Source organism: Mercurialis annua, linkage group LG3 (genome assembly GCF_937616625.2).
Source record: "Mercurialis annua linkage group LG3, ddMerAnnu1.2, whole genome shotgun sequence".
Taxonomy (NCBI): Eukaryota; Viridiplantae; Streptophyta; class Magnoliopsida; order Malpighiales; family Euphorbiaceae; genus Mercurialis; species Mercurialis annua.
Genome location: NC_065572.1, coordinates 10624358 through 10638272, shown reverse-complemented (window position 1 = coordinate 10638272; position 13915 = coordinate 10624358).

Sequence of the window (13915 nt, the reverse complement as noted above, 5' to 3'; positions counted from 1 at the left end):
GATTGAAAAAGATTTGATTCTCTAACCCAAACTCATGCAATTTTCATATATGTTTTATTTCTTAGCATTGAGGGCATTGCTTAGAAATAGTGTGAGGAGGGTTGGAAAATTGAATCTCGTTTGTGTTTAGATTGTTTTAGGTTGTTTTTATGTGTTTATGCTTTTATGTCATTTTTTAATGTTGTGTTGTGTCTCCTCAAACCAAAAATTCGAGTTCCAAGCTTGTTGAATGCTTTTGTACGAATTTTGGTTTGATGGATTTTTATTGGAGTAGGATGCCTTGCTAGGTAGTTTTTGTTGTCTCCCTTTGATCACTAAATCTTTGGCTTGTAGTGTGATAAGCTTGATTAGTGATTTTAGCGTTTTTGAAGTTTTGTCAACAAATGTACTCCCCGGTTAATGAATGAATGTTTGCATCTTTTGTTAACAATTAATAGTGTATGCTTGCCTAATGAAAGTCAATTTGTGTGACTTGTTTTGATAATATTAGGGTGCTACCATTTGTTAAATTTTGACCAACTTTAGCACGATTGTCGAACATGAGGCGGATGCAGGATATGTGTTTCAATTTGGCAAATTTGTGTTAAATTCAAAAAAATATTAGACATAATTGGCATGATTTCATAGGAATTAAGTAACTATATGCATGACACTTCTTCGATTGATATATTCGAGCCTATAGTTTTTATGTATAAGTGTCGGAATTCCTAGAACTTGCTCGGTGTCCGTTTGAGATTATATTGTTGAGTGTTGACAACTTAGATGACTATGGCACTAGGATCACACTATTCAAAAGACAACTTAAAAGCCTATCCCGTTTCCATTAGTTAGCATAATTTTGAGCCTAAACCTTTTCTTGACTAACCACACAACTACACACTTAACCTTTCAACAATTTACCTCTTTAAACACCCGGATTTAACTTGAATAACTTAAAATTAAGAAAAATATGATACTACCTCGATGTATTAGAAAGAAAAGTGAACAAGTGCCAAAAATATAAGTTAATGTCTTGAAGAAAAAGAAAGAAAAATAAAAGAAAGAAAGAATAAAGAAAGTTGAGAAATAGAAAAAGAAAATGAAAATAAATTAAAAAAAAAGGAGAAAAAGGAAGATGAAGGCATATTGAAAAAGGAAGTAGTTCACTTATAAAAAGTTCAGAGTTTATATCATTGTTAGTGATTGAAGCATTTTTGTTGTTCAAGTTAAATTTTAACCAAGTATCCAAATTCCCTACCCAAACCCTTAACCAAGTTACAACCTTTCAAATGTCCTTATGATGAGTAGTCAATTACCGAACTAAGTAGTGGAGACCGGACTAAGAGCAAGCCTATGGTGGATTCCCGCATGTTTCTATGCTTAATTTGCATACCCGAAACACTTGAGCGTTAGAGTGAAACCTTGTGAGAAAATGGTTGCTTAATGCCTATGATTGATATGCCATGCTTGCCATGTTTTGAGTTAACCAAATGTTCGCATGTCCCACCTATGATTGTAATGCATGATTGTTTTGAGTAGCGCTTCATTGACACGGTTGTAGCCTCAATATCATAGGAACACGTCGCTATAATTGAATACATCATTTGTTTGCATGCCTTTTAGTTGTTGGCATTGGATGTTTTGCCTTCACATTTTCATCGGTAGGGAGTGTGGTTGTGACATTTGTTCAAGTCGTTAAGGTCGCTAATCTTGTAGCTTTAGTAAGATTCATTTCTTGCTTGGGGACAAGCAAGGATTTAGTGTGAGGAGGTTTGATAGGAGTATTTTACTCCTATTTAGAGTGTCGTTTCCGCATGCTTTTACTATGTTTTATCACGGTTTTATGGTATTCCAAATGCCTTATTACGTGTTTTAGTATTTCAGGTACTTGGGAGCATTGCGGAAGCATTTTGGTGCAAAAGTTGGAAAAGTCGACAAAAGAGATGCGGAAGCTCATATACAAGTCTGAAAAGCCGACCCCGCTGCACTAATTGGCAAATTGGAACCAGCTAGAAGCTTCAAATGAATTTGTGTTCTTCATGAAAGTTAAAGTAGACATCTCAAGCTTTCCACAGTTCAAGAACCGACTCAATCGGACATTTCTACACAAAGTTATGAAGTTTTGAAAATCGAAGCTCCAACCGCAAAGACAAGCTCGAATCGAGCTCACTTAGACCTTAAGGGAGCTCGAATCGAGCTCCATCAAACTGAGTTTCAGAATTACAAGCTCGAATCGAGCTCCTTACTTAACCAAGGGAGCTCGAATCGAGCTTAGGCTTGCATAAGGGAGAAAATCTGATTTCAAATACAACAAGACTTGATTTTAATTGCTTCTTTGGGCCAAACACTCTTGTAGTTGATGTTTTCATTTCCTCTTCTGTCTAGTACTATATAAACAACATTATCTCCAAATTAGGTATAGAATTCATAGACAACATTTTACATCATTTAGTTCTCTTTGTAGTTGTCTCTTTTAGTTAGGAGTAGAATAGTTTAGGGTTTTGTGCCTCCATCTTTTCCACCATTGTTGTGGTGTTGGAGCTTTATGATTTGTGTTGAACAAGAGTTATCTATTAATACAAGTCTTTATTGTTGATTCAATTCTTCCAAGTAAGTATTTATTCAATATGATTTCCATTTGCTTAGTAGTTATTAGTGATGTTTAGCATGTTTGGTTAAACCCCCATGTTTGGGGGTTGCTATGAACTCTTAAATGTTGCTTTGAATGGATTTGTATGTATGGCTTGAATAACATGTTTTAATCATTGTTCTTAATGCTTGTTTTAGATTGATCTCCTAAAGCATGATTAGTGTTTGTTTAATGCATTGAGAGATGGTTAAATAGATAGTCATATGTGATTAGAAGTCTAACTCATAACACCGTGAGAGCGGGTTAGGGATTAGGTAGCCGTTGAGTTGGATTAATCATTGCTTGTTGTTTAATTGATTAGGTTTAGTATCACGAGAGTGAGTTAAGCTTTATTTGGTTGCTCGATAGGTGGTTTTGTTGTTCTTTGAGGCTCGAGAGAGCGGGAACGATGCTTTAAAAACAACTCGGTTCTTGTTGAATGCCATGATGTTCATTTCCGTTTGTTGCAATGTTAATTAGCTAGTATCAACCCTCAAACACTTTAATCTTATTGTATTCAATCCTTTTATCATTTAGTTGTTGATTGTTGTTTGCTTTTATAGTTGAATAGTTGATTGCTTAAGTTTAAATTCCGTAGTTGTTAATCAAAAAACCAATCACTCGTTTGCTATCCGAATTGGAGTTCAAAATCATATTTCATTCTCATTAAACCTCTCATCCCTGTGGGTTCGAAAACCCGGACTTATAGTCCACTCTATTACAAGTTGGTGAGTAAAATTGCCAACATAGCCCCAGCCACCGCAGATTCTGAAGGAAGTACTGCAATCATAGATTCTTTCACATAATGAACTCCTCCAGCTATAGTATCGATAATAGGCGCGTCAGAAAGTAACCTCTTCTTTGAAGAAGTCTTGGCAACCACCCTCAAACTAAGAGCTTTGAGATCTACAACTAGGAACTTTCCAGTATCGTAGTCAAGACAAAGCTGACGCACAATCCCTATAACGGTGGCGCATAAATTAGTGAGGCAACCAGAGATATAAGCATTAGTGTTCTTTCTGCTCCCTCATTGATAAGAGAGCAACTTATCGCGATGAGCTTTAAGATCAGCCATAGCAGCTTCACGATCAACAACCTTCTGCTTAAAAATCTTATTCTTATCAACAACAATCTGATAAGCATTTTTAAAGTCCGAATTAGATTCACAGTCAGAGCTAGAATCTGCCATATATACCATTAATTAGGACGGGAAATCTTTGAAATTAAAATTTAAACATAAAAAAAAAGTTTAATTGCACCAAAAATCACCAACTTTACCGTGTTTTTGGTATTTAACATAATCTTTATATCTTGGCATAAGAAATCATCAATTTTTATTTTTTGGCATATTCGCCACATAACCATTTACTTTGAAAAATTAGGCGTAAAACGACGACGTTTTAGCGCAAAACAGCGCCGTTTTACATTCAAAACGGCGCCGTTTCACATCTCGTGGACAAATACACCAAAAAATAAAAGTTGGTGATTTTTTATGCCAAGAAAAAAAATTATGTTAAATACCAAAAACACGCGAAAGTTTGTGATTTTATATGCGATTAAGCCTAAAAAAAATAGTTCTGAACATTTTTTAATTTATTTTAATATATGAACTTTTATTTCATTTAAATTTTGACAAATATATTAAATAAATATATTGCCAGATTTTAATCATCATGTGCTGAAAAGACCGGAAACCTCTGAAATCACAAATACTACCTTAGAGAGGTGGTGAATAACGCTATTTTAAAAATTAAAAATTGATTAATGTGTAGTTGAGAGTTTGAGAGATAGAACAAAATACAAGAGGTTTAGAGTGGTTTTAATCACAAACCGATTCTACTCTACTATTCAATTAAATATTGAATTTTGCAATTAATCCACTAATGGGAGTGTTTTAAGCTTAACACCTGACTAATTAAAAAGAGTGTTTTAATAGAGTTAAACACAAACTCATTAAATGATTTTTCAAGACTAATTACAAATCTACAAACACTAAATGATAAATCAAAGTATTCATCAACAACAAAGAAACGCAATCAAATAATTGATGCACAATAAATGAAGAGAGTTTAATTTAATTGTTTATAATTGTTGTTGTTTTTAGAGTGTCTAACCACATACATGTGGTGGTTGTGGGGGTATTTATAATCTCCAACAACTCTTCTCTAAGTTATCAAAGAAGATGACAAAATTATGCTGAAAAGCACTGGATTGCGCCTGCGACCTATGCGGTTTCTGAAAAGGCCGACGGTCGTGCCTCATGGCACCTCTAAATTGAGGCATTCAAAAACGACTCTTGCGGGTTTCAACGGATATGTTGGTCGCGCCCTCGAAGAATCTGAATCGCCCCCTCGATCCATGAACATAATCAAAGGGTTTCTCAAACTTCAGAGTCGCGCCCGTAAAGACATATAGTTGTGCCTGTGAAGAATGTGTCGTGCCCGCGACTGACTAAGGCTGCGGGCGCAAAAAGCTACTGGAAATGTTAAATTTTTAGATTTTTTTATTTTATCTAGAAAATTACTAATTGACCCCCGATAATTTTAATAGGTTCCTACACACTAATAAATAATATTAAATTTTTTAAATTGACCGTGAAAACAAAATTAGAGAGATCAAAAGGACTTGGTTCAACAAGCTCCATATTGCTAAATTTTTTATTGTCATATTAATAATAATAATGTTGGTGATAAGTAAAATTATATATTTGCATATGCGGAATCGAAATGATCAATTATAACCGAAAATTTAATATTTATTTTGAGCAGTACTAACAATTTGATAAATAATTAAAATCACCCTTTTAATACATTTTTTAAAAGTTAAAATACTAATTAAAAAATCAACATCAAAAATCATCTACAAAAGTTTTAAAAATTGTACAAATTCAACTGAATAGGTAAACAAATTTGTAAGGAGGGCGGTTTCATGCTCTCGTTGGATGATCTCACATTCTAATTTCAGCATCCTCTCTCAATTTTCTTGGTTTTTAAAATGAAAGAGGTCAAATTTTTTAAAATAAATTAAAACTTTAATTATTTGTCCTCTTGACTAAGCTAGCGGTGGAGAGAAATTTAAGGAAAAGAGTGAGGTGCACTTGATAAGGTGATAACCCTAAGATAGAATGCACAACTTATACCACCACCCTAAGGTGTAGTCCACTTCCTTTGCTTACCTTTTTAAATATCTTTATCTTTTTGAAATTTAGTTGCCATGTTGAAATCTTGATAAAATTTCACCTATTAGATAAAATGAGTTAATTACGTATAAAATCATGCACTTTGCGTCAAATTTTAAAAATAACATGACTTTTAAAACGTGTTAATTATAGACAACACCTTTTATTTTATTTAAAATAACATCGGCAATTTTTAGTGGTATTTTTGCTGACGTGACATAACATATGGCAGACCCATCGTCTGTCCAAGTCAGCAAAATTTCACCAAAAAATATGCACATGATGAAATTGAAAAAAAATGAAAGGTGGTATCTATAATTGACACGTTTTAAAGGTAATGTTATTTTTGAAACTTGGTGCAAAGGTCATAATTTTATATGTAATTAACCCTTTACTTTATATCTTCATTCTTTTAAAAGAAAGCTATTTTAGATGAATTAATTATGAACTATTCATAAATATTTTAAAAATATTTGATCGACTGATATAAGAAAGTACTAAATAATTTGGTTCAGTGATAATTTTGTTTTATCAAAATTGACTAATAATCACCCATGACCCCTGACCTTTAGGGCTAAGTTCACAAAACCCCTTGATGTTTAAAAACGGACACTAAATCCCCTGATTTTTGTGGCGGCGGTTTTCATGGCGACGCAAATATCCCTGACGCCGTCTTTTTTTTGGCGGCTGTCTTTAAAAACAACAAAATCAAAAATTGACAGCGTCATGTGTCAGTTGACACGTTATCAACAGACAAAAAAATTAAAAATAGCCAAAACACCCCTAAAGATAATATCTAATTAAATAAAAAAAAACTCAACCCAAAATCCAACCACCCGTTCAAACCAAAACCACCCCCACCCAACCACCGCCGCCACCCTACCATTGTCGGAAAATTTCCAGCCATCTTATTCGAGTGAATGATGACCGGAAAATTTTCCGGTCATCCCCAAACTGTGGATCTGATCTGTTCCAAGAACAGATCCATGGTGGGGATGACTTGAAAATTTTCCGGTCATCATTTATTCAGAGAAGATGACCGAAAATTATTCCGGCGGTGGTTGGGGTGAAGGCGGTGGTTGGGTTGTATTGATGGTTGGGTTGGTTGTTGTGGTTAATCAAATGGTTTAGATTAGATTGGGTTGATTTGTTTTGTTTTTTTTTGTCTTTTTCTAAACTAAATTAGGGATATTTTGGGTGTTTGGAATTTTTAAGATATTTTACTGACGTGACAGTTGATGTGGCGCCGTCAGTTTTTTTTAAACACTGACTGCTGACTGAAAAAGACGGCGCTAGAGGTATTTTGGTCATATTCGTGGTTTAAGGGATTTTATGAGCGCCGCCACAAAGATCAGGGGGTTTAGTGCCGATTTTTAAACATTAGGGGGGGTTTTGTGCACTTAGCCCAAAAGTTCAGGGGCCATGTGTGATTATTAGCCATCAAAATCAGATCTATATACTTTTTATCAGGGCTTAATATGAATCGAATAATCATTCATAACCTTCATTTATAAATTGATAATTTAGGGTAATTCCATAAAAAATTACGATTTTTACACGAAATTTCATTTTAAACACAATTTTTAAAAGTTGGTATTTAAAGGCACGTTCTTTCATTTTATTTCAAATCTATCATCGAAGTAAAATTCGGTGTATTTTTTCTGACTAAAAATAATTAATCCTACATACTCTAATTGAAAGATATTAATATTTGGTGTTGTTTTATGATTTGGATGTTTCATTAATGGTTTGGTGAAAAATTTAGTCAACATGATACACTTAAATGATAGATTTGAAAAAAAAAATAAAAAGTCATAGTTTTATATGACAAATTTTTAATGTTGTGATTAAAATGAAATTTCGTATAAAGGTTGTGAATTTTTTTTATGAAATTAACCCTTAAATTTAATACATCTATAATTTAAGATGATTAACCATTTAACCGGTTAATTATTGCAACTATTTGAGTTTTATATTTTACAGTTTTTAACTATATAGTCATAAAAAGATCTAATTCAATCCATTTAAATTTTATATGGGTTACTTACATATAAAATCTCCACCTTTACACGAAATCTCAAAAATAACACGATTTTTAAAACGTGTCAATTCAAGACAACCTTTCATTTCTTTTTAAAAACAACATGGGCACGTTTTTAAATTAAATTGTGCTAACTTGGACACCCGATGTGAGTGCCATGTGTCATGCCACGTCAGCAAAAACGCCACTAAAAATGTGTACATGTTGTTTTTGAAAAATAATGAAAGATGGTGACCTGAATTGATATGTTTTAAAAGTCGTGTTATTTTTGTAATTTCGTGTAAAGGTGATAATTTTATATGTAATTAACCCATTTTATAAAATAAAATTGGGCTTTTTAGCAAAATACCTAAAAAAATAAGAATATTTGTAAAGTTTAATTAACCCCTAAACCAAAATTTGATGTTTATACTCCATCATGTTGTCAGTTAGCTTTTGCACTCTTGTGCTTTTAAATTTACTCCATCGGCGTGTTTTTGAAAAGAGAGTTTAAAATGGTTTAAAAGACATACTTTAACAACCATTTTTCAAAATATAGTTTATTAGAAGGTTTAAAATAGTTTCAAAAACATATTTTGACGGCCATTTTTCAAAGACAGTTATACAGGGGTTTAAAACGGTTTCAGAAACATACTTTGACAACCATTTTCCAAAGGCAGTTTATAAAAGAGTTTAAAACGGTTTTAAAAAAAATACTTTGACAAACATTTTTCAAAGACAATTTATAAAAGAGTTTAAAACGGTTTCAAAAATATACTTTGACAACCATTTTTCGAAAAAAGTTTATAAAGAGATTTAAAACTGTTCCAAAAACATACTTTGACAGCCATTTTCGAAAGAAAATTGTAAAAGGGTTTAAAACAATTTAAAACGGTTTTAAAAAATATTTTGACAACCATTTTCAAAGACAGTTTATAAAAAGGTTTAAAACGATTTTAAAAACATGCTTTGACAGCCATTTTTCAAACACACTTTATATAAGGATTTAAAACAGTTTCAAAAACATACTTGGACAACCATTTTTCAAGGACAATTTATAAAAGTCTTAATACGTTTTCAAAATATATTTTGACAATCATTTTTTAAAGACAATTTATCAAAAGAGTTTGAAACAGTTTCAAAACATACTTTGTAGCCATTTTTCAAAGACATTTTATAAAAATGTTTCAAACGGTTTAAAACGGTTTTGAACAGTTTACAAAAGTTTCCAACAATTTTAAAAAACAGTTTCAAACAGCTTATAGAGATTTCAAAATTGATTAAAAATGTTTTAAATAGTTTACAAAGGTTTCAAACAATTTATTATAAAGGTTTCAAACAGTTTCAAAAACACAATTTGCAACATATATTTAAAAACTATTTCAAATAGTTTACAATGATTTCAAACATATGAATAATATTCTCAATAAAAATTGAAAATTAACAGTTAGAAAGATAGAAAGAGGAAAAAGAAGAATACCATCAATTTTTTTAATCGGTGATTTCTTATTTGCTTAGTATTTTTTATTGTTTGTGTTATTTATTGAAATTATTAGATGAATTGTAGAAAACTTAGATTGAATTTGTTAAACAATACCATTAAAATGAAATAAAAGAAGAAAAATATCAAAAGAAAGGAAGCAGAAGATAAAGAGAAAGACGACGAAGAGAGAGAAGAAGAGGAAAGAGAAAAAAAGGAAAAGGAAGAAAAAAAAATATATGCAAATGTCAAAATGAGATATTTTTTACAAATAAAAAAAGACTTAACTAGAATACTACTAAAAACAATAGAAAAATAAAGTAAAAATATAAATTTTCAAAACTGAGGTATCTAGAGGTAATAAATTAGAAAATGGAGTATTTTCCGCAAATTGCTCAATGAAATTATAGATGTAATCCAATAAAACTATATAATCCTATTTCTAACAAGTCCGTCTTTTGTTAATTTGTTTTCTTAATTGATGGAATGCGATTACCGAAAAAAGAATACGGATCCCACGTCGCCCAAATGGAATAACGAACACACGCTCGTCTATAAATAAGTCATTCCCAAGCCACTAGAGGAGATCCGGATTTGATCAGTACATCTAGCTATAATCCTAATCACAAAATCGGATCAGAGGTTCATACCCTCAATTTGACCCTGTTCTCAATGCAAAAACCAATAAGGGAATCCTTGTAGAAATCTCCATATCTATCATTGGCACCGTCTGTTGGAAGTCAGTTCTTAAAACAAATTCTATTGGTAGGAGCAAAGATAAGTAATGAGAACCTAACAAACCCACAAACTCGACCCGAAACCTGGCTAAGATGGATACACCAGAGGAACGCCAAGCAACTTAGAGAAAGAGATAGATGGGCACGGATGTCCATAGGTATGGCTACTAGTGGAACAGAACCGCCATACCAACAATCGAATCCAATGTAGCTCCTGAGCCACGACAAGAGAGGCGGGAAGGATCCTTCATGGTAGCGGCCGAAGCAGGAGGACGAGAGGTTTGAAGGATATTGGTGGACCCGGGAGCGTATGCCAACAGAATCACGTAGTAAGCTTACCAGACCATGGGAGGAAGTATCATCCGAATAAGAAAACAACTTGAAGATCTCCGAGAGGTGGGGAGAGCAAGGCTCCTGGCAATAGGGGCGACAGTAATCCAATTGCTCTTCAAGTATTTAGAAGGGCGAGAAAGGATGATCGCCTCCTCGTTCTGGATAGTGAAGAGGAGACTCCCATACAACCTGATATTGGGGATACTATTCCTCTATAAATTAGGAGCGGCAGTTGATATCAGAAACAGGACAATGATGATCCCTACGCAAGAAAGAACCCTGGTGGTCACGAGAAGCCAGAAGGAGAAAAAAAGCATGCCACCTGGTGGCGCTAGTTGAGTTGCTACCCATATATAAAATACTAAAGCTTTCGTGCGAAGAATCCATGGCAGAACCGGTCGGAGAAACGAAGCTTTAGGAAATCCACCTAGAAAAAGCCATGAAAATGGGCACCAACATTAGGAGCTCGACATAAAGCGAAATCAAGAAGGTGCTCTATGAGTTCCAAGGAACCTTTGCCACCAAGGCATTAGAAATTAGGGTAGTAGATCTAGGGGTAGCATTGCCATGACCCACGTCAGCACAACTATGAAACCAGCTCGACAAAAAAAGCGAAGACACTCAAAAGAATGGCAAAAAGCAATAGCGGAAGAGGTGGAAAAGCTTCTTTGAGCAGGTTTCATCGAGGAAGCCAAATACCTACAATGGTTAAGTAATCGGCTGCACATCTAGCTATAATCCTAATCACACAAGCGGTGGAATTTTGCTGACTTGTACACCCGATTTGTCTGCCGCATGTCATTCCACGTCATTGAAACCGCCCCTAAAAATTGCCAACGATGTATTTGAAAAGAAATAAAAGGTTGTGTCTGTGATTGACACTTTTTAAAAGTCATTTTTCTTTGAAATTTCGTGTAGAGGTCGTGATTTTATATGTAATGAACCTTGAAATAAATAAATATTTATAAACAATGTAGTACTAAAACTAAATAAAATAACAAATATTTTTAAATATATAGATTAAAATATAAGAAAATTAAATCTCATTGTATTACCAAGAAAACCAACAAGCATGCCATCTCCTACTCTTCCAACAATTATAACCCTAGCCTAATGTCCATTGAAAATCACCTTAAAACCAGCCAATCACTCAAACCCATACCCTCTATCTAACCATGTTTATCAATCTTGAAACTTTTCTAGGTCTTTGACTTCTCAACCTTCAAAGAGCCTTTGAGAAATACGACCTTTTCAAAAGAATTTCACTTGCAAGAAAACTCAATTCGGCTAATCATTGTTTCAGATTTCTACATATCGATTCACATATGGACATTGATTGGATATTATTATGGGTGAATACGATCTTAATTTTAAAATACAAATTGAGAGCCTTCGTTTCTAGGTTTCCATAGTAATCTCAAAAGTCGTGTCCTTCAATAAAACCTTCAACTGTTTCTAATGTTCAACTCAAATTGATGCAACCTACAAAATGTGCAACTCAGGATAATATGAGCTATGCAGAAGTTATCCGTAATCCTTCAACAGTTCAAACATCTAAACCCGTAACCCAAACGATGGCATATCATGGTCTGATTAATAATGGTGTTATTGATTGGATTTCACATTTTGTAGCAATTTGCATGGATGCATCAACATCAATTCCCTCTATGGGTGAGTATTTATTGCAGCTGAACATCAACTTTGAGAAATTTTCTATTTCGGGAGGACGCAATATAGTGATTATCTTTCATACTATGGATGAAGTTGATTCCTTTATTATTAATAGACTCAAGATTGTTGCAAAGCCATAGATTTTAATAAATCTTCTAACAGATTAGCTTGGTTTAATATCTTGGGTGCTCCTTTATTGTTATGGTCAGAAGATTACTTTTCTTTATTGGGAACTCAGCAGGTGAATCGATTATGGTTCATAAAGATATCATTATAAAAGACAGATTAGATGTGGGGCTTGTTTTGGTCTCTAACAAAGGAACTCGTATTAATCACAATATGAAGATTAAATTTAATGATCAACACTGTTTGTTTAATATTTTGGAGACAAATATGGGGTTTTTGTTTAATGTTTTTGGATGTTTTGGAGATACATGATGGCTTTTAACGATCAAATTAATCAATTACGTATAACTAATTATGATATATTATGATACATTATGATAAATTGACAGTTAATTAAAATTTTAGGAACAATCCTAATGCATCAAAAATCTTCCATTGTTAGCTATATACGGTAGGAAAAAAAACTAAACCAAATGGGCACCTAATTAGCATTGTACTTCATCTTTTACAAAATCAGTGGTATTATACTGAATATCAATCATTTGATTTGTATTATTTGGTCGTGTAATTCATTTATATTTACCAAACATATACCACTAAATTATTAATTATTAATCAAATCACAAAAGATAATTAGATTTCAAAAATTTCTCTGTTCCTCTTTGTTAGAAAGAGACCAAAACATTCGTACTCAAATTCATTAAGGCACCGTTTGGATTGAGGGAATTCGGATGATTAAAATCCATAGCTTTTACACAATCTATAGATTTGAATAAAATCCATCGTTTGATATAATAAAAAGTGATTAAAATCCATAGATTGTCACAATCCACCATCCTCCAAAATCCTTCATTTGATTTCCTATCTAAGAGGTGGGAAAATTGAAATCCACCATTTTTTATACATGATGGATTGTTAGAATATTTTATTATTCCAAAATTATCCCTATAAATCCATTGATTTTAGGTTCTATCCAAACGATGGAATTTGTAAATTCACCAATTTCATATTCCATAGATTTTATATCCAACGATTTTAAAATACTTCAATCCAAACGGTGCCTAAAGTTAAAACTTATTTTGGTGGCAAAAGAAAGTAGCTGAAAAGTGTTGTTTAATTAGTTATTACTTTAGTAATATCAGAAAATTAATGCTTCTTGATCACCTCCTTATTCTTTTCATGTCAATTAAAAAAGCTAACCTACAAAATACAAGTTACCATTATAAAAAATACAAAATAGATTTTTATATCCACCACAATTTAATATTCTATTCAACTGAATTTACAAATTAAAACAATTATATCCAAATTCTGCTTACAACTATATAAAAAAAAACTCTGATTACACCTATTTAATAAAATAGCTAAAGCAATGGACAAAAAAAATCAATTTTCCTTATGAAAATGCAAGAGTTAAAAAAAGTGTAGTCGATGAAATATTAATTTAATATATTACTGATCTAATTTTCAACTCTCAAAACACAAATCATTGGTTTGTTGTACATCACACAACAATTGCGTATAACAATTATTTAAAGTTGAAACACATGCAAATTTAATTGAACTAGACTAAAATTATTGAGTTACTTTTTAATGTCTGTTCTTTTTAATTGGTCTAAAAGCATTTGAACGTGCAAAAACAAATTCTAAAAATGTGATGATACATGCATTTTTATCTTTTTAATATTCTGTCTATATGTAGACCCCCATATTTCTTAATAAAACCATAAGAAAATAATTAACTTACAACTTCTCACAAAAC